Source organism: Apteryx mantelli, chromosome 5 (genome assembly GCF_036417845.1).
Source record: "Apteryx mantelli isolate bAptMan1 chromosome 5, bAptMan1.hap1, whole genome shotgun sequence".
Taxonomy (NCBI): Eukaryota; Metazoa; Chordata; class Aves; order Apterygiformes; family Apterygidae; genus Apteryx; species Apteryx mantelli.
Genome location: NC_089982.1, coordinates 30,459,928 through 30,485,812, shown reverse-complemented (window position 1 = coordinate 30,485,812; position 25,885 = coordinate 30,459,928). Strand labels below are relative to the sequence as shown.

General features: G+C 37.1%; 1 long non-coding RNA gene across 2 annotated transcripts in view; it reads right to left on the bottom strand.

Moving 5' to 3' along the window:
* Window positions 1–25,885, bottom strand: part of LOC106491918 (uncharacterized) — a 488,135-nt gene that overhangs the window by 46,068 nt on the left and 416,182 nt on the right. The window lies entirely within an intron of this gene.

The following is a 25,885-nucleotide window of genomic DNA, read 5'->3' as shown; positions in this document are numbered from 1 at the left end:
AGTAGCTTATTCTTTTTCATTTCTCTTTTCCCTATTTATTATCCTCAGTCTTAGAGCAGGAACCTAACTGTATGACATGGAGATTTTCTTGTTCTGTGTTTTGTCCAGCAGCTATAACCACATGCTAGGATCTAGCAGCTGGACTAACTAGATGCTAGGATCAGGCATTAAAAATATATATTTCTTAAAGTCTGCTGAGTGAGACACAAATGTGTAAGATTTCAAATTGGAAGGATACTTGCACAGGGTTAAAACATGCCTGAGTCATGCCTGGAATCATAATGTCACTATTTCTATTCTTTTTTTCTCCCTGCTATGAAGGAAATGCAAGTTAGTCTCAGACTGTATTTAGGCTTTCATGGAGCAAAAAACCCTTTTCCTTCACAATAAAACAGCACGCTCCCAAGTTTTTTCTTTTTTTTTTTTTTTTGGTCTTTTTCATATTTTGAAATCAACTTTAATCTACGCATTTGCTATTTGCCACATCATGCAGCAAAGTTATCAGATGCATGGAGTTTAATTAAATACCAAAGAGCGGCCAAAACCTTGCTCAGAATTTTGGTAACAAGCTATGAAGCAATTTGCTTCAGGTAATTGGGAGATATTTGGCTCCAGACTCCTGTCTGAAAGCCACCTGGCTGATCTGAAATGAGCTAATCGGCGACTCGAGCCTGACGGCTGCAATCCACACCACGATGGATGGCCTTTGCATCTGCTGGCGCAGCACAAAGGACAGACACGGGCAGAAACCAAGCGCGGTATAAACTGACTTTCCAGCTGGGGAGAAAACAGGCAACTGAATCACTGGAGCTCCTGGTGGCTCTTGCTCCAAACTGGGAAGGCTGCATCTTCTGCAGAAGTGAGGTGGCAGAGTTGGGGCTTCTAGTCTCAAAGAGAAGGGAGAAGTGACCGCTTTTCCACACATGCTAACCCTATTTCACGGAAGAGAAGTGGATGCCCGGGTGATGCGGATACCACCTGCGGAGAGGCGAGAGGCCGAGCAGCTCTCCGACAGGTGAAAACAACAGTAACTGCTGACTTGTGAAAGTTACTGCTGGAGGTTTCTTAGATGGTGCTACAAAATGCGAACCAGTCAACCCCACTGCCAGCATTTTGTCCCACATAGGACAAAAAAACACCTAGAGTAATACATAAAGACTATTGACAAATTATACTATAGATCATCGTTGTATGAATTCGGTTTTACGGTACTGCAAGAAGTTGCAATAGTTGGAGACACAGCAAAGATGAAATTCAGTCAAAAATTTCACATTGAACTCAGCTTATTAGGGTCTCTGTCATGGAGCTTTTAATAACAAGTGTCCTTTAATAATACTTTTATACATTCAGGCAGTTTATTCTAGGATTTCAGTCTGTTCTTATTGGATTGTTTTGACATCTCTGCTAAAGTGACAGGCAAACTTCGTCAACTGCCTCAAGTCAGACGTATTAGAGGATACAGTGTCTGAAAATCTAATACGACTACTGTACTCAGCCAAGACCAGTTCAAGTGCATATTCTTAAGTCCTGCACCTAGCATGCCGCAAAAAAAGATAGAAACAATGTGCACCGGTGGATCTTGTATACTGGTGAGATGCAGTTTAACCACTTTCTCCCCAAAACACAGTGAGTCATATTCTGGAATTTCCTTTAAAACAACTTGTTTAACTTTAAAAATAATTAGCTATTTATTTTAATACTGAATCTCCAAAAAATGCACACACTCCAATATGTCACTCATTCACTATTACTGCTTTCTATTCTGTTACATTGGGTAATTAAAGGACAGCAGTACCACAGCTGTGTGCACATTCACTATTCCTCAAAACAAAGCTTTCCTCACTTGAAAGGCAATCTTCTCATTTTACCAGAGGATATAACTTGGCTGAACTAAATGTGTAAAGAATCTATCTGTTAACAATTCCTAAATGAAAATACTAAGTAAGCATCCGTTCCAAACTTGCAGCTCTCACCCATTTTCAGATTTATACACTTGAACAAAAATAATCTAGGGAATAGGTTTAGGAAGAACTAAGATAGCTGTAGATAGCTATTTAAGCAATCACTGATAGGATATTATGTAACACACCTGAATGTTTTACTATTTAGAAACATTCTAGTTGCTTGAATAAAAAAAATATAACGGAGAGAAACTTCAACATTCATATGAACAATAAGACTGATATGGTGGGGTGATACAGTCAAAATTCTCAACTTTTCAACAGTGTGTTGAAATTTCAGCTCCAAATACTGTCCACCATCCTGAAATCCCACAGCTTATCAGGGACTCCCATTCTCATGAGTACAAAGCATCATGAGTAAGATGATTACAGGTACCTTACAATGAACAAGTTTAAATTATAAATCAAAATGTAGTTCTCCAAGTTTCTTCATACATATGAATTTGGTAACTGACCAAAAAGAAAACCAAGTTTATGCAATATTCTCAGAATATTGGGGGGGGGGGGGGACGACAAAAAGACAGTGAGGTTCTCTTTGCTGTAATTATAAGTGTTCTGGATTTTTTTCAACCTCTACCATTGACAGGAAGAGGATTATATGTACATTATTACTACCTCTGCAAGACATATCTACTCTATTTTTTAGAGATGCTACATCCAGCTGCTACAGTATTACAATCACTGCGTGAAGTCCATTTGAAAAATGTACACAACTCACAAAAAAGGCTTTGTATGGAATAATAAATAAAATGAAATGGAATAAAACAATATAATCCTTCCTCACAGTTTTGCAGTTTCATAAAATATAATCACATGAATCAAGGGTGCAGAATTGGATTTAGTTAAAAATTGACCCAAATATGTGAACAAAAGATAAACAAGACAATAGGGATCTTCTGAGTACTGCTGAAATTCAAGAATTACAGTACTGACTTAAGTAATTCAAAATAAATGTGGTTAAAACAGATCTTTAGTATAATGTTCCAAAGGAATCTAAAATTACTTTCTTCTAATCCTTATTTGAAATTGTATTTTCAGCACCAGAATAATCATAATCTTCATCAAGGGACTTGTGTGTGTGTACACTTGATTTGCACGCCAGTTATATTTCAGATATATCTAGTTAATTCATGGACATTTGTATGTGATCAATTTTTACAAAAAATATTTCAATGAAATCCTGAAGCCATATATGTATTTACACATGGATGGAAAAAAACTCAGACTAGGTAGATAAGAAACAATGAGCCGACAGCACATGAAATAAAGGCATCAGTGTTTAGGACAAGAAATGAAGAATTCATTATCTATCTAAGAATACAGATAGACTCTAGAAGGACTAACTGTAATTACTGAAACCGGAATTAATCCAGGGCCCCAAGGTTAACACATCCACTTTTCGGAAAAATTGCAGTGGGATTTTTCATGTTCATAAATATTCAGAACTGCAGGTTTTTTCTTTACTGAAAGATGGAGAATCACAAAGCTGAAACTGGAAGAAATACAATCAATGCAACTTAGGCGTGTTATATTGGAAGAATGGGGGGCAAAAACAGATTAAAAAAAAGCGGCTCTGCAAAAAACATGAAATTAAATTCTCCCAGAAGTTTGAGGCCTCACTACCTTATACCAGATCACAAAAAAGAGCCGAGTTGCTCTTGATTTACGCTGGCCTGAGCCACAACAATGCAAAACCTATAGAGCTCTAGAGTAGATTTAGTTAATGAAAACAGCTTGCTTAAAATTAAAAGTATGCACTGTCACTCTCCCGTACATCCAAAGTTGAAATCAAAGGGGGGGGAGAGTTTACAAGATGAAATTCATAACTGTTTATATATCCAGATATTCCTAAAAAAATAAATCATAAAATCTAATGAAATACTATTTTAGGCAAATGACGGCAAAAATGCTCTTGGGATCAGTTAGACTAAATTTCAGTTGAGGATTAGACTATGTCTCAGGCACAGTGAACATTAAAGAAGAAAATGAGGACATTAGAAACATGAGGACAGGAGAGAGTACTTTTCCTTCTTTTTCACTAGCTGGGAAGAGAAGAGTTTGAGCAGGAGTCAGTTTTCTCAAAAAATTGGGATGACAATCACACTCCTGCACTGCTCTTTCATATTCAATGGCTATTTCAGAAGGAAGGTGAAAAAAACAGTTATTTTTTCTGCATCATTCTTCTGCTTGGAAGTCATTAAGGCAGTTGTTTAAATTCACTGATCATTTCAGCATATGAGCTTATAAGTTCTTTAGAAATACTATGTGATAATATCATTCAGAATGACGTGCCAGAGCCTGAGCTTCCTTTTTACTGAAGAGTAATTTGGTGAACATCTTCTAAAAAAATTAGGCAAATGTTAACTAATTTTATACTACAAAGAGCTGAGAGTGTGTTAAGTGCTCTGTTGCATCTGTGTTTACAAGAGGGTTCTTTAAATTAATCTTTCTGCATCTCTCTACATTTTTTTTGGACTTACGATACAGAATAGTTGAAACACCTTTTTTATTGTTGGATGAACTTTAAAGGTTGTCTCTCGTGCTGTAATACATAAGACTTTCTTGGGAATTTCTGTGAATCACTCACAAACAAACAGCCTCTCCCTCCTCCCCCAAATGAAACCTTCTATAAACTTCTTTGTAGCAGGAAGCTGTCACAAGAATGTGTCGTGATCCTCTTGAGCTTTTGCTTTAAGAGTAAAAGGGGAAAATATCTGAAAAATATCAAATGTACTTACAGGTATCTCTGTCATTTCATATTCAACAATATTTGAGGCCAAGGACATAAACCAGTACTCTGGCTCCCAAACTTCAGTAATTCTGAGGTCCACTTTTTAAACGAAAGCTATGCCACACTGGGTAGATCTAGAGATCTTGGTAAACCTAGCAAAACTCATACAGGTGGGTGAAATGGCATAGAAGATCTTTCCAGGCTGCTGCAGAATTGAATTAAGCAATTAGTCCCACTTCTGCCCCTTAGATGTGCTGACCACTAGGAGCTGCCTTGAGCAGGGACATTCCTCTGACTCACGAATTACGGGTGTTGGATTTCTTATGTCATCTTGCAGTCCCACATTACAACCTTGTTGTGATTTTTTTTTCCTTGGTAGCTCATCCTTACTCAAGAAAGGATGATGCCAGGTTAGTTAGGGCAGTTTTATGCCAGTTTGTTAGGTTACAGCAGGATCCCAGCAGAGAGGAAATTGCATGACAATTAGCCTTCTCGTACATGATTAAAAGCAAAGCTTCAGATGCCTTAGCAAAGTAGCTTCAAGAGGAGGAAAAAAAAAAAAAAAAAAAAAGATTAGCTACACTCACTCTCCTGCCTCCCTGCAACTCCTGAGATTCACATTATCACAAGAGAATTAAATCTAAGAGAAATGAATTCCAAGGGCACCACTTCATACCCACTGAAACACTCAAGTCACGTCTCATTCACTCATGAAAACTCCAGTTTTAAGCTAAGGGGTTTTGGTATTGCCAGTCATTACTTCATATTATATCACATCCCTCAATGTTTTTGGACAAAATGGAATCAAGGTCTACTCTGGAATATTCAAGTTCATTCTTAATCCTCATCAGTTCTAGAAATTTCCCATTGAAACTCAATAATTTACAAACACACCTGTGATTTTATAAACTGCAGGTATTATGTGAGAGCTAAATAAATGATAACAACAACTTCTAGAGATGTGTGTTCATCATTTAGGAAGCTGAACTGTTTTCATTATGAAAGCAGTTAATGTAGAGTTGACACTGAAATCCCATAGAAATAGATGATTACTGGGATTTTTTTCAACACGCAACTCAACATCCATCTACTAGTAAAATAAATTAAAAAAAAATAAAAAATGGAATAGTTTCTCACATAGGATATCCTTACAACATTTCTCCAGAAGTCAAATCAGCTGATCTTCTACCCTGTAATTACTCCAGAAAGTGTTATTCGAAAATGGCAATACTAAATCCCTTTAAGAAAATATACTTTTGGGATTTTAATAAAGTTGTTTTGTCATACATGTTATTTCTCTCATATAAGATATGCACAAGGCAGCCTGCTTGCATTTTGAATGATATGTACATAATTTAGAGGTGTTTTAAGTTTGCTACACTATAGGAAAGACTCCGGAATATGTTGAAAGTTTCTAAATACTTTAGAAATAAGTACTATTAAAGGTTCTGCCACTATGAATTAAGAATAAAAAAATATTAATTAAATTGATAACTGAACAAAGTGGTTAACATCAGAAGCAGCCAAATAGCATAGGAGAAGCAAAGAAAATTGAGTGTCAGTGGGATTTTAAATCAGAAAAACATATAAGAGGAAGGATTACACTCTTCATTGTCCTATGTAAACAAAAGAGGGGTTGAATGTAGAAGCGAGTGAAGTAAACTAGAAATATTTTATAAACTACAGCAAACTTTCTGGAACTATTGACTGGAGCTGCAATAAGCAACTGAAATTCTTTTGCAGGCTCTTCTTCCTTCAAACATTTCTGCTGCATGCAGCATGCAAGTAGCCCCCCCTTTCCCACACATGTGTTCCAAGTTTGCTCACACACCAGGCCTACACACATACATCAGTACAGCCTTCTTCCTCCTACCGCAGCTTGTCATAAGGCAAAAACATTTAATAATCCTCTTAGTCTCTCTCCTTCCCAAACATCTTGTCTTTTAAGTATCCTCACAAACTTTAGCTTAGTCCGTCTTTCAAAAAGTTTGAATGGTCTGAGCTAACGTGTGCATGTGCAGCGCACATACTGAAATAGCAAAATTCAAAAATCCTTCCAAAAGTTGCATACAATTTACACTGAAAGCTTGAGATTAGGGACAGTGAGGCTTCCTCCTGTCATGTCCTTTCAGCCCAGGTACTGGCCACTGCAGTTGGCTGCACATGAGTGAAGCTGGCTCCTACCTGTGCAGTCACCATGCTGCACGTCTTGCTGCTACTTTTAACATGAAGGTTTTCTTAGGTGCACAGACACTACGCTGCTGGCAGGGAATGAATACCCAATAGCAAAACTGCTCCCCAGCCTGGAAACCACCATCTGTGCTCTTGAAGATGGACACTGGTCATTGATGTAAATGTGTCAGCACAGACCTCTTTCCATATAGTCAAACGTATCTTTTCCATCTTAATCCCTTCAGCAGTTTAAGAATTATTTGGTATTACTGAGAATGTCTTTAGGAACAGAAATACGTCACATACAAATATATTTTTTCCTTATTTGTAATAAAAGTTTATACATTCTTACTTTAAATAAAAGTATTTTGTTTCTACCCTTACCTTCCTCTACCCATCAAATACATTGACAGTGCCTAAAGGGAAGGGGAGATGCATTCAAAAGCTTATGTATTATACTATATTATGATTTTAAAGTATTTCAAAGTGTTTTTTTTTCACTACTGCGTGAGCTCAAAATGACATACTTTCCTTACAATATCTGACAAAAATTACCAGGATCTTAAAATAGAATTAAAACTATTGAAATGAGTATTTCTCAAACAGCAATCATGTTAGGAATCATAGTCTCTGCAGCCTCCGATAGCCCAAAAGAGCTATTATTATGAAATTATACGTAAGATTTTTCAATACACTTCTGTAAAATAAATATTATTTATGGAAATTAAACCCACAGTGATTGCAAGCTTTAGTATTGTTAAGAAGAGGGGTGCTAAGATAGACAGCAACTCAAAAGTATAACTGTAAGATAATTGTTGTCACTATACCATGGTCATGTTGTAAAGATCACAGGATAAAGTTCAGTGTGCTTCCTCTGAATCAAGTTAGTTAAATCAGAATTAGTCATTCTAAACCAATGCAGAAGTAAATGTAAGATCAAAAATCAGGTCATGAGGATTGCTTTCATAGGATAAATACTAGTAACCAGATTTCCAGCCTTAAGTAAATCATTGTTTCTGTAAAGAGATTTTATATAGGTTATTACAGTAATAATGACAGTTAAAAAAAGAAAATCAAATTATATTCTTTTTCAGTATCTTGAAATACATAATCTGTGATTGAGTTCTAACCTATTTCACTCTCTAAAGAAAGTGCATAATCCAAAACCATATAAATCCTCTTGAAGACCTATCATTTCCACGTCTGTGCTTTTGAAATCTACAGAAGCCCTGGTCCTTGTTTCAGTACTGGCTGCCCCTGCTGCCATAGAACCTGCAATTGCATTTGTAATGGCAGAACAGGCTTTTTTTTAATTACAGATGTTACAGGAAACAAACATTTCCCTCCTCTAATATTTCTGCATCCTTCATATCCCAATTCATTTGAGACACACTGGCTAAAGAGATTCAATCCACAGTGTCGTCTAACAAAACCAGCAAGCTTGGAAGTACTGCCAGTGGATCAGTTTGATCAAGCACCCTTTTGGTGCCAATTTCCATTATGCAAAGCATCTCTTTAAACATTCAGCATTTGTTGCCCTGGTTTCTACAGCACTTTAATACTCATGCATATTTAGGAAAAAAAAATTCAATAAGAAATGCAAAATAGCAAAACTGTAGTCTTCTTAAAATGCTGTCCCCTTTTCTTTAGACTATATCAATAGCACTTAAGTCCTTATGTTAACCTCTATGTTGCAAATTCATAGCATCTTTTCTATGCCTAAGTCTCAGATAGAGTATTTTAGTTTGAAGCAGCAAACGCTTCTAGCTGGAGGACTATTAGGCTTTTCATGGGTATTTGCATACATGGTGAGCCAAAAGGTAGTAACGCATCTTGTTTTTAACTTTCAGTCTACTAATGCCCCAATATAGTACACAATACTGGGAAAGAGGCTTTTCTCCTGTATCTTCGTCTCCTGGTGTGAAAAATGAAAGTAACAATTGTTACTCTGGGACCATCACATGAATGTAGTAGGTCTTAGATTCAAAAGAAACAAAGGCAGATGATTATTCACACAAGTAGTTAAAATATGGAAGTCCCTTCTATAACACTGTAGATTCATAGCAGTGTAAATGCAATAAATTTACAAGAACTGAAACTGACTGAAAAATTCATGGAAGAGAAATTTATTGAGGGCTGGGAATATAAAGACAGCACCACCTCTCCTTCGAGCCCTTAAGCCCCCAGCTTTGGAGGCTGGGAGAGTATATGGAAAGGTAACACAACTGCCTTATTGGTATATTGTCCTAGTGCATTCTGCTGGCCACTGTCAGAGAGATGGACTGGATTTTGTCTGACCCCCTGTTCAGTGCCGCTGTAAAACATTTACTGACAAAGAAAATATTTGTTAATGTTGTGAGTCTGCATACCACAGTAACCCTAAGGCTGGGAAAAAAACCTGCAAGATTTCTAAGCTCTTGAATATATTTCTTCCTAAAAATGAATTTATTTCAAGCTGGTTAGGGTAGGCCCTGCAGTTTTGTATTACATTAAAAATGTATCTTGATGTCAAAACAAGTTTTGCTTCTGTAGAAAAGTAACTGTAGAAAATCATTTTAATGCATTGATGGGAGATATTTTGTTTGGAATCCCAAATACATATTCTGACTACTTAACTCTCTCCTTGCATTTTATCTTCATCTGTAGGTTTAACTGGATACTGTGGTTTTGTGTATGATGCATACACATGCTTCATGGTGTTTATGTAAAACAAAAATTACCATGATATTTGACAATTTCTCCAAAGCAAAACAGATAACAGTGTTACTGAAATAATAATAAATAGCTCTTTAGTACATTGGCAATTTAAAAGTACCAAACGGAAATTTGAACCTCACTTGGTTAGCACTATCTAGACTGGGTAACAGAGAGCTCGGAGATGCCCAGAGTTCAGTGCCTGCGTTACATTCAGCACGTGACATTTGGACGAAACAGAGATGGAGATGGGAGATGAAAGAAACCTGGAAACACAACTCAATTTACCATAACACCATCATCTGCAGATTGCTGAAAAGATGCTTAGTATTGTATTAATTTAAATAATAGTTTTTAAACCAGATTCTGTTCTATTTTACTGATAGTGTGTATTGGTTACTGAACTATTTTAGCATTTCCTTTTATTCTCACAATTCCTACTTCAATTTGTCCACTAATTTGTAATCTGTGTAATCTTGACGTGATATATTATACAAAGGATACAGCTTTTTGACCTTAAGAATATAATCATTATTTTAGAAAATGATTTGCAGTTAGAGTTTAGATAGGTTTATAGTTACTTCAGTGTTGGAGCACTTCCTAATTTTTCCTGTTAACAAAGAGCTACAACAACAAGAAAAAAAGCAAACATACAAGCTGGAAACTTCTTTATGAAGAAGTCATCTTCTGCACCAGGAGAGTTTTAATGGTGATCATTCTGACTATAATCAATGTATTCAGAAATAGTACAGATGTACTAATCAGACTCAATTATCTACTGGGAGAAAAAGCATATTCTAATCTATCATTTACTTTTATTATCGCTATTGATTCTTATGAAGCCATCTTAACATCCAAATATTTTACATATGCCTGATTAGCAAATTTATAGCAGGAGACATATTAAGAAACAAGAGATAATGAAAATAGATATGAAAAGATAAGCCAAGCTGCATATCTGATTGCAAGATTTCTTTTTCTGAAAGACTGTTGCAAGGATAACTTTTTTGTTTTCACTCCCTGAATTAAATTAACAGTTTTGATTTATTTAAATGTGTATTGCTATTAAGAAAATTGTTTTTTAAGTATCCCAATTCATTGGAATGAAACAATTATTTTTATTGTGCTGTGAAAAAAGTAACTCTATAATTAGATCTGACACCAGAAAGCTGAATATAGTGTGATGTTTTAATTTATTTTTTTTTGAAATTTGGACAGATAAACATGGTTTGATATCAAGTCCTTCCTTCTTGTTTATGGAAACATTTAGTACAACACTAATGTCATTCATTTTTTATAAGGACTAAATTAACTAAATTCAGTCAAATAGGAAATGCATCCAGTGAAGATCACAGAGCCTCAAGGACTAGCTGTATATTCTTAATGGTTAGGTACCATTACCTTCAGGAAGAGATGTTTCTTTACTGTACCTGTAGAAGATGTAAAAGGACACCCTGTCTTGCCATTGCAAGAGCATTTTTCATCCATACTGAAGCAAAGTTTTAGGGAATGACAGGGAAAACAAGCCAGTTTCTGACACTGAAGATGGATCTGAGTCATGGATAGCTGAGTAAGCAGAGGTGACATAAGGAAATCTTTCTATCTCAGAAATGTTACAAAGTCTTTTAATGTTAGCCAGAGAGCAAATAAACACTGACATTAAAGAAAACAAACAATTCATCTCTGAAAAAATCTGGACTTCTTTCAGAACTTCCATATCAGATCTCACAGTCCAGCAAGAAGCATTAACTACACCATTAAAAATTTTTTAAAAAGGTTTTTTTAAAAAAAAGGGGTGGGGGTTATCCTGCTCCATTTATTACTGCTCACCCAAAACAAAAAAAAATAGCCTATGTCAAGCCTAAGGACAAAGCAAGTTTCCCCTAGAACTAATTCTTTCTCCTAAAGTTTTGAGGACAGAGCAATTGTCTCCATAGTTAACTTTTTTTGTTTGAAAAATTTTTAAAAGAACAGGGAGTAATACAGGAAACGATCCAGAAATTATTAGTGAGATGAAAACAGATTTTTTCTTGTTGTTTTCCATTATTCAGAACATACTTTCCCTTCTTTGCCTCACTTTTTTTTCTTGTTTGTGATTGATAGGAGGTTGATGATCTAAGATACATCTATGTAGAGATGAGAATGTTGACAGCAAAAGTAACCAGAATGTCTACCTAATAAATATAACAAAGCTTAATAGGATTTCAAAAGACAGGAAACTGGTATTGCAAATTAATTACATTATTTCATTCAGATGAGATCTGATTTTCAGGTTTTTACATTTTTACACTGCAAAAGATGAAAGCACTAATAAAGATAACTTTAAGAAACCTTACCCTCTCCATACACTGTTACCCATGTAAAACAGCTCAAACTTTCACCCCACTGACCCCAAGGAAAAAGCTGCACCACAGTGCACTGTGAATCTGTTCCCATTCTCTTTCACAGCACGTGGCAGGAGTGAGTGCGATACAAAGTGTTCAAATCATTTTGCACTTTTAGGAACTTTTCGGTACAGGAGGCAGCTAGAGTAGGAGGAAGAATGCCTTGACAGAGGACTTTTAGAAATGGAATAATGAACAATGAAGGAAACACAAAATCAGCATTTTGGTAAAAACAGTGAGGCCAGTGTAAAAACACACCTACTATCACTGTCACACCAATCAATTACTCTAGTGTCCTTTACTTCAACTGCAACAGAGCTTTCAGGAACACCAGTAAGCAAGTTTGCTGTTGCGCATCACAAATCAATGTTGATTTCAAAGTTACACTAGTTAAGGGATTTCCACTCCATTTCTCCCTGAGATGTCATTTTTACTCTCTCTATACACTAACATATACAGTCACCCATGCACATTCCCAAATCAGCCAGAGGCTATCGTTAATGTAGCATGAGTGAAAGGCTACCAAAAGGCTGCTAGAGATGACAGACTACATCTAACATATGAACTCATCTTCATTGCTTTCAATTACTCCAAGACAGAAAACCAGTGAGTTAAAGTTGCTTTGCAATTCAGGAGCGCTGTCAGCAAGGGCACGCCAGCCAGGCACCTGCCTCACCTGCACCAGAGCTTCTCCTCAAAACCTTTCTCTAATTGTACCTATAGAAAATCACAGGGACACCTGTGATTCAAAGTGCTATGAAGTTCTCTTTGGACTCAAATCTCAACTAATTATCCACTGTCAAACATTTATTTAATGGACCTTATAGATGGAGCAGGACCTGGGGAAAAAAATAATTGTTTTGATGCCTGAGATTCAAAAATAACCTATTCAGATAGCTTAAACTGAAACACTTGAAATATATTAAAAAAAAAAATAAAAAAGAAAAAAATTAGGACTCCAGCATTACATCTGCAGATTAGATAGCTTAAGGCATGCTCAGCATCGTTATTGAGGAGTGGGGGTGGAGTATGGGAAACGCTGAAGAGAACATCAGTTACTCCGGTACCGGGAACGTCAGTTACTCTGGTACCGGGACTTGGAGCACAGCAGAACTCCTCTGGTGAAGCTTTTCACAAGAGAAATGGAAGAAGCTACTGCACTTTTCTCTCTCCCTGCCCCTCAGGTGCCAGACAACCTTCTCAGAGCCCTGTGGGCTTTTCTCTCTATGAGAAAAAAAAACAGGAAGATGAGGACTTCCACATGGAAACCCCTTACATCAATATTATGAGAATATCTGGGGATGTTCCAATTTGAGGAAAAATATCAAGCATTCCTTTGGTTGCCACTGAGCATTAAGCCGATGCTTTCACCAAGGAGAGTTCCTCTAGTGGACCCAATGAGAAGATGAAAAGCAAAGGCAAGACTGTACAGTGAGCTTCTGTCACGGATGGGCACAACAGCGGAGCCCAGTGGGATGCCATGCTAGTCCTGTGTTTTTCAACACATACGTTGAAGAAAAATTGTGCAGGAAGCAGGTGACCAGTAAAATCACAAAGCTACTTGATGACAGTTAGCCACTATAGCAAGGATTATAGAAAGCTGTTGTGATACTCAGTTACTCAGAACTAAACACTAGGTAGTTATAAAAGATTTCAGAAAGTATTTATACAAATTCATAGAAGATGACATTACATTTGCAAACATGAAGGCATCCCTACACTCAAATTGTGTGGGGAGAATATCCCTATGTGCTTACTTGTTCAAATACCTTTTTCCTCATGTATCCATGACTGTTACCTGTCAACAACAACACGGTGAAGCTCTGGCTTGACTCTATGTGCACTCTTACATCCAGCTACCATTAGCCTAATCTCCTACCAAAAAGGTTCGACCTCAAGGACAACTACAAGCTGTGACATTTCTCCACTCTGTCCATGCATAGCCTATTCCTCTATAAAATAGTATCTGGTTTTGTATGAGAAATTTTTTTCTTTGCAGATTGCAGATGTGCTTTCTGATCCAAAGGTTTTCAAACAAGCCACTCTACCACTCAGCCTTAGAAAGCTTTTCTTTTCCTTCTGTCTCAGCAGTGAACTATCTTTAGTAGCTTTGACATTGATACATGAAAGTCTGACCTTATTTGACAAAGGTATTAGGTTTGATTCAGTGAAGGCTTAATTAAGAGAGCACATTGGATCAGTAAGATCATACTAGCCTAAGTGACTTTTTTAAGATAGCACTAAAAAAACTGAGAAATTCCTTTATATATATTTTTTTTTATATAATTTTGCATACAGAATATGTAGATGTATTGTACATGTCACTAAATGCTTTTAATTTGGTCCTCTATTAACAAAACTTATTCTGTTAATTACAATAAAGCTCTAAAAAGCACACATTCAGTGAGATAATGCCAAGGACCAATGATTTTTTTTTAAGGTGATCACAACTTTCAAATGCGGACTTAAGCAGTGTTCCTTTACAAATACTATGCTGCTAGAAGTCACCATTTGCTTGCATAAGTAGTCAATGCAAAATTATAAACATTTACCATTTTTCAACTTAAATGCTTATGTTAAACAGATTTGAAGATGTACTTCCCCTCCACCCCCCGTGTAAATGATGTCAGCATAGCTCTTAAAGTCCTTGTGTTTGGAAAGAGCTTACTTAGTGTTTAGGGCTACATTTTAAGTTATTTTACTTACAGTACAAAGCATAAAATCAAGAACTCATTTCATAAAAAGTGAGATATATAAAAGTATTCTAATTCATGATCTCTCCTGTATCTTACCGCTCTCAATCCATTCTAACTGGTGATAATTGGATGTTACACTTACATTGTGAGACTTTTCCATAATCTAAGACACCTCAGTCTTGAGAAGCTTTATTTGTTATTTAATTTACTTTTTTTTTTTTGAATCTTGTTTTATTAAGAGCTAATTAGATCAACTCAAACAATACCTCATAATCTTTCCCCCCCCAGAACTTGATTGGGTTTTGTTCCTCTGCATGACACCTCTCACCTTTCAGGAGATGCTGCAGCAGACCTTCAACAGGTAGAGAGGTTGCAGCAGAGCTCTAACAACTGGTATCAGTTGAGTATCTGCCCCAAGCTCTCTCATCTGCTATGTATGACCATCACTTGAGCCATATACAGAAAAGAGATTTATTTCTCTAATCCATGATGTAGGGATATATGAAACCACATAAATTGAAATCCTGAGAAGTCTGCCTTGTCACACTACAAATTCTGACCCTCCATAACTTCCTTCCCACAAACACCTTTAGGTATCCACTATACTTCCTTCCAAATGTTTTCCTTAAAGTAATATCTATACAGTAATATCTTTACAGTAATATCTATACAATGATTTATTTCTACTCAGTGTATTCATCTTCCCTGTTCATGTTCAGTCTATATTTTAAATGTTCTTCCTTCACTTTTGTCCTTTTAAAAAAAAATTAATTTTTTGCTTGCAGCTCCTCACAACATAGTATCACCTGCCCTTAACATTAACAGGCTGTTTTAACTCTTCTTCTGGATCTCTAATAAGGTTGCCAACACCACTGGACCCAAGAACTGTTCTTATTACATGAATAATGTAGTTTTTCATTATATGTCTCTCCTGCCCAAAAACTAACTAAGTATAACTGAGAGCAGAGCAGAGTAAAAGAGTGGGAGGAACAGCAGCATTAAAAATCTTTCATTCTTATTTGTAAAGGCATTTATAACAAATAAATTCAAAGATTGTTTGGAACAAAAGACTAATTTTCAAATAGCCTTTTCCCTTCTCTTTAATGTATCCTTCCTTTCTTTCTCTACCTTCTTGAAATCTGAGTAGTGAAGTGAGAACAAATTAAGCAGTCTCACTTAATTAACCAAAGAGCATTTCAAGTTAATTTATTTTGTTACAGTGTGGCCTTTGTGGAAACAAAGTAAAACATAGCTTTAATGTTCCCTATTTTGTCTACTTTCATCTGAAAAGAAAAATTACGAAGTAGTGGAAGTCATTTATGTTGACCAATATGGGGTCTGGATAGGAAAATTTATAAAAACATTGTCTTGCTGCAGCTGACTTTAACAGTCTTTTAGGTACCAGGGCCACTTTCACATTGTGTATTCTTTAATAAGAGTTGCAATAAATAAAGACTGTTACACACTGCACTTCCCAGTTTGTTGGCTTTTTTTTTTTTTTTTTTTTTTTTTTTTAGTTACTTTGGTAGTGGAAAACAAAAGCTGGAAGGAGCACTCATGCCAGTAAAAAAAGCCGGGTTCAACTCTTAAGCTGAAAGGGTAAGGAAATCAGATGAAACAATGCAGAATAATGCATTTTGAGTGTGCTTTAAAAGATGATGAATGGTTAGACATGTTGACATTGACTACGATGTTGAATTCCATTAAAAGAACATATGAATCAGAAATAGCTTTAAAATAAGAAAGCACAACAAATCCTTCCATTTTAAATAATGCATTTTACCATCTATTAGACTAATTACTCTTATTCTTCTGCTATAAAAACTGTATTGGAAGAGTTTATCTTTTTAGAGATGAAATTCTCAAGTGGAAGAGCATATTAACACTCCAAAGACACTCCAGGGCATGTTTTATGAGGCCATTAAAGTATGGCTTGGGCAGATGAAGGCACTTGGCAGTACCTGAAGAGCATGTATCAATAGCCCCATAAACCATGCGTTGGCCTATATCTAACTGCTTTCGGAATTCAAGGCAAAAAAGTTATCATCAGATGAGATCATGCAAAGTTTTGTATCAATCTTTCACAGACACACATGTTAATTCTGATGTTATATGAGAAATCAGAAGAACAAAATGTATGAAGGGAGTTTATTTTCTTTTATTTATCAAGTTCTTTCAAGTGAAAGAAGAGAATCTAATGTTTTTACTTCATTTCCAAGAAAAGTACCATTATTAAACATTATTAAATGATTTAACATTATTTGATGATTAAAGTAATCTTAAAAAGTTTACACATACCACCTTCACTTAAAGAAGTGCAACACAGTGCTTATCTGCATTCATAATTCCTGGCAGTGTAACAGACTATAAAAATGTGTGCAGAAGGAGTAAGAAGAGTTGTTGCTTTAAATTTAAAATAAAAGATTACATATGATGACCTAAAAGCATTTGGATAGTATCTGTCAATTTTTGTCCCTATTTCTATGGCAGCAGTAAGGTGGGTGTTTTGTTTTTTGGTGGTTTTTTTCTTTTTCATGGCAAGAGATATTGCCTATATTCCATTACAGAGGTTGATAGTAGTTAGTAGAATGAAGTTTCCTTTCACTACCCCATCTCAAATATGTTCTTGTCAGAGTTCAAAACCTCAGGCAAAGAAGAAATGTACTTAGGACAGCTGCTCAGGGCATCACTTCCATTCGGCCTAAATCCCACTCTCAAGCAAGGTAATAAAAGCAATAAAACAAATTAAGAGGAAAAGTCCGGATTATTGCCAAGATAGCTCCCCTACCTCATATAATCCACCTTACGGGTGGCTCTCCTTTTACAATATAGCCTTCTATAGAAGTGAGCTTTGGACACTGGAGGGAAAAAACTAAACAAAACAAAAAACACATCCTTCTATTCAGCTCCTTTCTATCTTGCAATATAATATGTGGATTCCATTTGCTTCTGCCTTTTTCGTCTACAATTTTGCAGGTTTCTACCCAGTATATTCTCTGTATATTCATCTTTATGGATGCGTGAAAGTGATTCAAAAATAGATCTGTATTTCTAGTATCTTTACAAACTATGTGCTGACATGCTTTGTACCAGATGGCACTTTTTCAGGTATTTCTCTTTTTTTTTCCAGCATTATACACTTTAATAATTGAATGCAAGATCATAAAGTTGTGCTTCACTGTGGTCCAGTCTCATCACCGTAGTACAATTGGATAGTGTGCAGTCATCTCTAGCTGCAGACGGAAAAAGCGTCTCTTTTGTTATTGTCAAGGTTGTTTGAGTGTCTGGCAGCACCAAAGAGTCCAAATGAACAGAAAGGCTGAGGAGTGATTTAATGTGAGACCAGATGCTTACTTATAATGCAAGTTGCCTCTAACAATTTCTCAATGTAGCATTTTGAGTGGGAATGTACTATTTGATGATCAGTACTCTCATACGCCAAAGGCTAGGATCAGGAGATTTAATGTGGATGTACACGCATACCTCGTTTTATTGCACTTGGCAGATATTGCGTTTTTCAGAAATTGAAGGTTTGCTCAGCGCAGGGTGGCCACAAGTCTATTGGCACCATTTTTCCAACAGCATGTGCTCACTTTGCATCTGTGTCACATTTTGATAATTCTCGCAGTATTTCAAACTTTTTCATTATTATTATATCTGTTATGGTGATCTGTGAGCAATGATCTTTGATGTTACTATTGTAATTGTTTTGGGTGCTACAAACTGCACCCATATAAGACAGCGAACTGAACCGATCAATGATGTTGTGCATGTTCTGACTGCTCCACCGACCGGCCGTTCCCCGTCTCTCTCCCTCTCCTCGGGCCTCCCTGTTCCCTGAGACACAGCAATATTGAAATTAGGGCAATTAACAACCCTACAATGGCCTCTAAGTGTTCAAGGGAAAGGAAGAGTCACACATCTCTCACTTGAAATCAAAAGCTAGAAATGATGAAGCTTAGTGAGGAAGGCATGGCGAAAGCTGAGACAGGCCGCAAGCGAGGCCTCTTGCGCCAAACAGTGAGCCAAGTTGTGAATGCAAAGGAAAAGGTCTTGAAGGAAATTCAAAGTGCTACTGCAGTGAACACACCAATGATAAGAAAGCAAAACAGCCTCATTGCTGATATGGAGAAAGTTTTAGTGGTCTGAATAGAAGATCAAACCAGCCACTACAGTCCCTTAAGCCAAAGCCTCATCCAGAGCAAGGCCCGAACTCCCTTCAATTCTACGAAGGCTGAGGGAGGTGAGGAAGCTGCAGAAGAAAAGTTTGAAGCTAGCAGAGGTTGGTTCACGAGGTTCATGAGGTTTCAGGAAAGAAGCCGTCTCCATAACATAAAAGTGCAAGGTGAAGCAGCAAGTGCTGATGTAGAAGCTGCAGCAAGTTATCCAGAAGATCTAGCTAAGAGAAGTGATGAAGGTGGCTACACTAAACAACAGATTTTCAATGTAGACAAAACAGCCTTAAATTGGAAGAAGATGCCATCTAGGACTTTCATAGCTAGAGAGGAGAAGTCAACGCCTGGCTTCAAAGCTTCAAAGGACAGGCTGACTCTCTTTGTTAGGGGCTAATGCAGCTGGTGACTTTAATCTGAAGCCAGTGCTCATTTACCAGTCCAAAAATCCTCGGGCCCTTAAGAATTATGCTCAATCTACTCTGCCTGTGCTCCATAAATGGAACAACAGAGCCTGGAGGACAGCCCATCTGTTTACAACATGGTTTACTGAATATTTTAAGCCCACTGTTGAGACCCACTGCGCAGAAAAAGATTCCTTTCAAAATATTACTCTCTGACAATGCACCTGGTCACCCAAGAGCTCTGATGGAGATGTACAACGCGATTAATGTTTTTTTTCATGCCTGCTAACACAACATCCATTCTGCAGCCCATGGGTCAAGGAGTCATTTCAACTTTCGAGTCTTATTATTTAAGAAATACATTTCTAACATTATAGCTGCCACAGATAGTGATTCCTCTGATGGATCTGGGCAAAGTAAATTGAAAACCTTCTGGAAAGTACTCTAGATGCCATTAAGAACATTCGTGATTCAAGAGAAGAGGTCAAAAGATCAACATTAACAGGAGTTTGGAAGAAGTTGATTCCAGCCCTCATGGCTGACTTTGAGGGGTTCAAGACTTCAGTGGAGGAAGTAACTGCAGATGTGGTGGAAATAGCAAGACAACTAGAATTAGAAGTGGAACCTGAAGATGTGACTGAATTGCTGCAATCTCATGAGAAAACTTTCACAGATGAGGAGTTGCTTCTTATGGATGAGCAAAGCGGTTTCTTGAGATGGAATTGACTCCTGGTGAAGATGCTGTGAACATTGTTGAAATGACAACAAAGGATTTAGAATATTACATAAACTTAGCTGATAAAGCAGCAGCAGGGTTTAAGAGGATTGACTCCAATTCTGAAAGAATTTCCATTGTGGTTAAAATGCTATCAAACAGCATCGCGTGCTACAGAGAAATCCTTCGTGAAAGGAAGAGTCAATTGATGCAGCAAACTTCATTGCTGTCTTATTTTAAGAAATTGCCACAGCCACCCCAGCCTTCAGCAACCACCACCCTGATCAGTCAGCAGCCATCAATGTCGAGGCAAGACCCTCTATCAGCAAAAAGATTACAACTCGATGAAGGCTCAGATGATGGTTAGCATTTTTTAGCAATAAAGTACTTTCTAATTAAGGTATGTACTTTGGTTTTTTAGACATAACGCTATTGCACACTTAATAGACTACAGTATAGTGTAAACATAACTTTTATATGCACTGGGAAATTAAAAAATTCGTGTGACTTGCTTTACTGCGATATTTGCTTTATTGTGGTGGTCTGGAACTGAACCCACAATATCTCCAAGGTATGCCTGTCCTTGTCAGTTCATAAGGTGACATTTACAGCAACAGTAAAAGCTTTCACAGCACCTTAGTGCTAATTTAAAGGGGTGGTCCTGCAAATTGAATGTTATCTGAAAATTTTCTTCATAATCTACTTTATAAAAGTAAAGTTAGACAATTAGAGAAAGTTTGAGGTTTCAGACAGTGCATTATTATTGGTTTGAAAACCTGTGATTGTATTACCCATATTATTTCTGTTGATTGAAAAGTTTTGGTGAGTTCTTATCAAAAGAATGAAAAAATTGTCAAAAACAACTGTCCCCTTTGTGCCCTCTGCTTTCTTACTACCTAAGACATAGGGTCAAAAGTATAAGCGTTGACTGTCCAACACTGATGCTTCTTAATTACTGCTTTTATAAGTGATTGGCATTATTGAAAGGAGAACATTTCTTTCTCCTTGTATGTTTGACTGTAGCTACCGCTCAGAGAAGGAGAAATCACAGTGCACCTCCTGCTTGCCATTTATGAGGGGCAGGGAGAGTGGGAAGGTGCCTCGGGGTGCAGCGGGAAGAGGAGGGCGAAGGGACCCCAGGTCTTTTCCACTGCTCTTTTTTCCACTAATACTATACCTTGTTGAACTAATGCATCTTTCCTAGAGTTACTTCCACACAAAACATTGAAATTTGTTCCTGTAATGAAGGTGGTAAATGCACAGCATACTGATTTAACTGAAATAACTACTGTGGGGATGAAAGATAAAGAGGGGATGTAAAAAATTCCCAAATATTGGAAATAAATATTCTTTCAGACAGCTGCTGTTGCATTTCAGTAACTCATCATTACGGTTTTATTCTGAAGCACTTCACCTCACTGTGATTATTATCTTTATTGTCTTCAAGCACTACACAATTTTAAAGGGAAGCATTATGTGTTGTACTTGTTATATTTACATGCAAGAATGGATATTGCCTTTGAGACTACTGATGTGTCTTGGGAAGCCTTTCAATCATAAAATGTGGGGAAAAAAATCTAATCCAACTCTCCCAAGAGAAGTTGTAGTATTTCAGATACTATTCACAATTTCAGTGATGATAGGAGTTAGGAAGACTCTGAGGGGAAGAGAGACGAAAAAATGTAAGACTACCAGACAATAACACTTAGCAGTGATCATCCTAGAAATAACCGCGTTACCAAGCACAGCAACGTCTGGAAAATTTCACAATAAAAAAAGCAAAGCTAACACATTAAACACATCAGAAGCCTATTTACAGGTGTTGCACATAAACAGATACCAGAAAAAAGCCAGAGGAAAACCCTGAGCCCTGTGTCAGTGGGAGAGGGAGACATGATTTTCAGATCCTTGCCAGTTTGTAGTGTGCTAAACCACAGCATAAAATACTTGTTTGCAGACTTCCCTAGCAATAGCTGAAGGCTGATAATAGTCAATGTCTTAGCTGGAGTCGTCTAGTAGCATTGCGTCTTTTGCATCATCCCTCTCTGTGCAGTTATCCTGTATCTCTCACCTAAACCAGGTGTGATTCATGGCTTTGCCTAACCCAGTGAGGATCACATAAAAAAAAAAAAAAAAAAACCATTGAAAATTTGTAAGTTCTTAAAAATAAAACTAGATTTTTTACGTTAGACATTGTTTTGAGGTTCATGGAAAACCACCTCAATAATTCATCAACTATATCACTCTGATGCGCACATGTTGTCACAAAGCAGTGGAATAAAGCTTGTTTAGTGACTTGGGTGCAGAAGAAATCAAATGCAAAAAGAAACTTAAAGCCAGTGACAATGCCGTCCTTCCCCTGGAGGGAAAGGGGAAGATACCTGGTTGGGAAATGCCTAGCTGTCCACTTACACATGTAAAATGAATGAAGTATGTGAACTTACACTTTGGATTTGTATCATCTTTCCTTCTGTTACATTCATTAAAGTAATCTAGGAATTACTTAACTTACCTACCTGAAAGGCCAAGAAGTACAGAGCTTAATTTACTTCATTTCCATTAGAAGATTTCCATTTCTTTAAATCAGTTGAGATATTAATCGTTGCTCAAAAAAACGAGTGACTAAGAAAAAATAAAGAATTTTGATTTATTTATTAATAAAGGTTTATAAAATGGCATTGTGAATTTCCAAGCAAGATGATGTGTAAAGATATGTTAAGTAAAAGCAAAGAATCCAGGAAAACAATTCTAGGTTTCCTGATTTTAAATTTGTTCCCTTTTAGAATTCAGAATAAAAAGGAAAAGTAGCAAAATGTGTTAAATAGATGTACAAAATGCATGACAGATGAATCAGATTTGGTAAATAAAATATATCCTCAATTGCTACAGATTGCTTCGTTCCATGAATATATGAAATAAAAATAGGAACAATGAAGAAAACAGTAAGTAATCCTTTTTCAGTAGGATACTCCTTTTTAAAAAGTAACCATTAATGATGCCGGCAGGCAGGCAGAGACCCGTGATTACCATGGTGGCCCTCAAAGAGAGGGAAAAATTGACTTTCACAGCTCTAAACTGGTGGGTTTACCCCGGCACCTTGTCTCACACACCAGCCAGTAAGAGAAAACCACCAAATAACTGGGGGTGCAGGGGGTGCCCCAGGGCGAGCCACCCCAGCCCTGTGCCCCCTCACGCCTCCTACCCCGCGCCCAGGATGGAGACCCCGCAGCCCCGCGCATCACGCAGCTCGCAGGACACACAAGGGGCGGGGGGAAGAGGGAAGAAGGAGAGAAAAAGAGAAAGGAAGGGAAAGCAAACCAAAGAAGCAGCCAAATATTTCTAAAATTAGGGAGCAAAATAGATTCTTTTATGCAGTAACAACCTAGTTGCTTCTGTTTGCTTAAGGCCCCAGGACAGGTTGATCCTCCGAAACGAGGGAAGAACCACATTTATACAGAATGATGTACACGGTTTTCTTTGTTTCTGTACACCTTTTCCTATGAAGTTTGCAATATTTTACACTTACCTTAACCTACTTGTGTTACAGTTCATTTCACAACTGACAAACAAGTTGGCACTTTGTTTCCTTGGTGATTTTTGAAACAAGGATAAGGGAACACTCTTACAGTGCTCAGCACATCGCAGGCAGGCTAACAAGGCGATCCTTCACTGTGACTCCCCTGCCAGGCACGAAGCTCTTCACACGGGGAGGAAACACGTACTGAAGAGAGTATCTGCCAGGGCCCAAAAACAGCAAAGAGGTTCCCTAGCACTGAAGTAGCCCTGGAGAAACCTTGCACAATAATGACTTACTAAGCTCTTCTTAAAATTAAATAAATAAATAAATAAAGATTAAAAGCAAGATAACCTGAACACAAAGCAAGAACTGCAAAAAAAGATGATCTGAAGGCAAAGACTGTGAAGCCAGCTATGTTGCTGGATTCAAAACGCAAGAAATATCAGTAAACGAGAGGGGTGAAATAAGTGAAGAGAAAGTGGAGGAAGTACTTTGTCCTGTCTGAACAGTACTAAGTTCTGCCTCCTGCTATTCAGCACGTCCAGGACATTCCTGTACATATGGTCCAGACAATAAATTGAAATGTGCATCCATTAGAAGGTCCTAACTACCACTGACCCCCACAGCACATCTGAGCAGAAGACAAAAATACACAGGCTTGTCCTACCTGCTCCTTTTTGCCCTGCACTGACTACAGACAGATGCTGAAATGAAATTCAAGGTCTTGGTTTCTGTCTTCAAGTTATGCAATGGAGAGAGGCACCAGTACAAAGTCATCCAAAGCACCAAAATGAAAATTGCGATAAGTAGTTAAGCTACTCCAGCACTGTGATTCCACCCACAATAAATCCAAGGTTTACCTTTATGCAAGATACAATTTTCTTGGGGGCTGGTCCAAATCCATGGGATAAACTCCCTCAGCACACAAGAATATCATTCTCCACAAAGACTCTTTCTCGGCTATGTTTTCTCTAATGGTTACAAGCAAGTAGACACAGAACAATTCCAAAACCTCACCAAAACAAGATATTCTGCTGCACACACTTTCCTCTCTGGAAAGAGAATAAGAGAACAAATAGCGACAGATGTTAGACACACTTGGAAAGTCCTCCAATACTGTGGTGATGCACGAATGTAACAACCTCTTTAAGACTGTACAGACCAGTTTATTCTCTGATGCATGAGATCCCATTTCCCGTTGATAATGCTTGTATACTGCAGTATCACACTGATGAAGCTACAATGGGCGCATTGTTTAAAAATAATTAGAAAAAAATATTGAGAGAAAAGATTATTTATCATACCACTGAGGGCTTTATTTTGCATAGTTTATAAAATGCATAATTGTGCTAACATACCTAATTGTCAAGCTACTCTTTTGGCAAGCTAATGTATGAGTGGGTGCCAAACAGCAGGGAATATAAAATGGAGTGAAAAAACAGTAGAGATTTGATGGCGTTTTGCCTCCCATGAAAACTGTTCTCCCATGAAAGTATATCATATAAATATGTGCATGTATTGTAACTAAGACACTAAGAGGTATTCATAAATTCTTTTTTAATATTTTCTTTTATTTCTCTGGAGTAACTATTATAAAAATTAGGATACAAGAAATTCATTTTGTAATGTTGCTTCATATAGAGCCAGATTTAGGAAATATCTACCGGAAAACGTTGTCAGAGATAGGAGTTATGAATCTTCAAAATCATTTAAGACTGTTCATTTAGTACATCTGTTCTGCATTACATATGTATGTGTGTTTCTTCCTTTGCCTTTTTCTTGCAGATATAGAGGTAAATCAAAGACTGAAAATATACAATTGAGCATTACGACTGGTCAGAGAGTTAGGTGATACACAATGTATTTTTCATGATTTTTTTTAATAGTGGTTTCTAAATTGATCTGCATAACAGAAAAACAATTTGGATATATAACTCAGATGTTCAAGCCTGTGTACTAACCATTTTATTCATTAAGATGGATTTTGATGCCCAGGCCTGTGGCCCCCTATCCAAGCACAACCAATAGTCATGTTCCATGCTGACTCTGCAGGTATTTAGTGGAAAAGTAACCAGCACAGCAGTTGCTCTCTACATAGGCATATAAGTGTACACACACACACAAACTGATACAGGCATAAAGTAACAGGAGCAGAAAGACTTAGTAGGAAGCAAGTGCTTTGCAACCACTATTTCAGCACAGCATCACATTGGCAAACATTGTCCAGTGCAGCATTACCACAAACGCTAACTCTTCATCATGTGCATCTACAGCAACAATTAATGATTAGCTGAGAAAACATCAAGTCTGTGCCTGATTGGTATAAAAGGTGAAATAGCCAAAACCATTGGAGGAATGAAGTCACATATGCCAGGACTCCTGACTATATAAAACAGTAAAACGAATAAAATAGTAGAACAAAGGTGGAGGAGAAAAAAC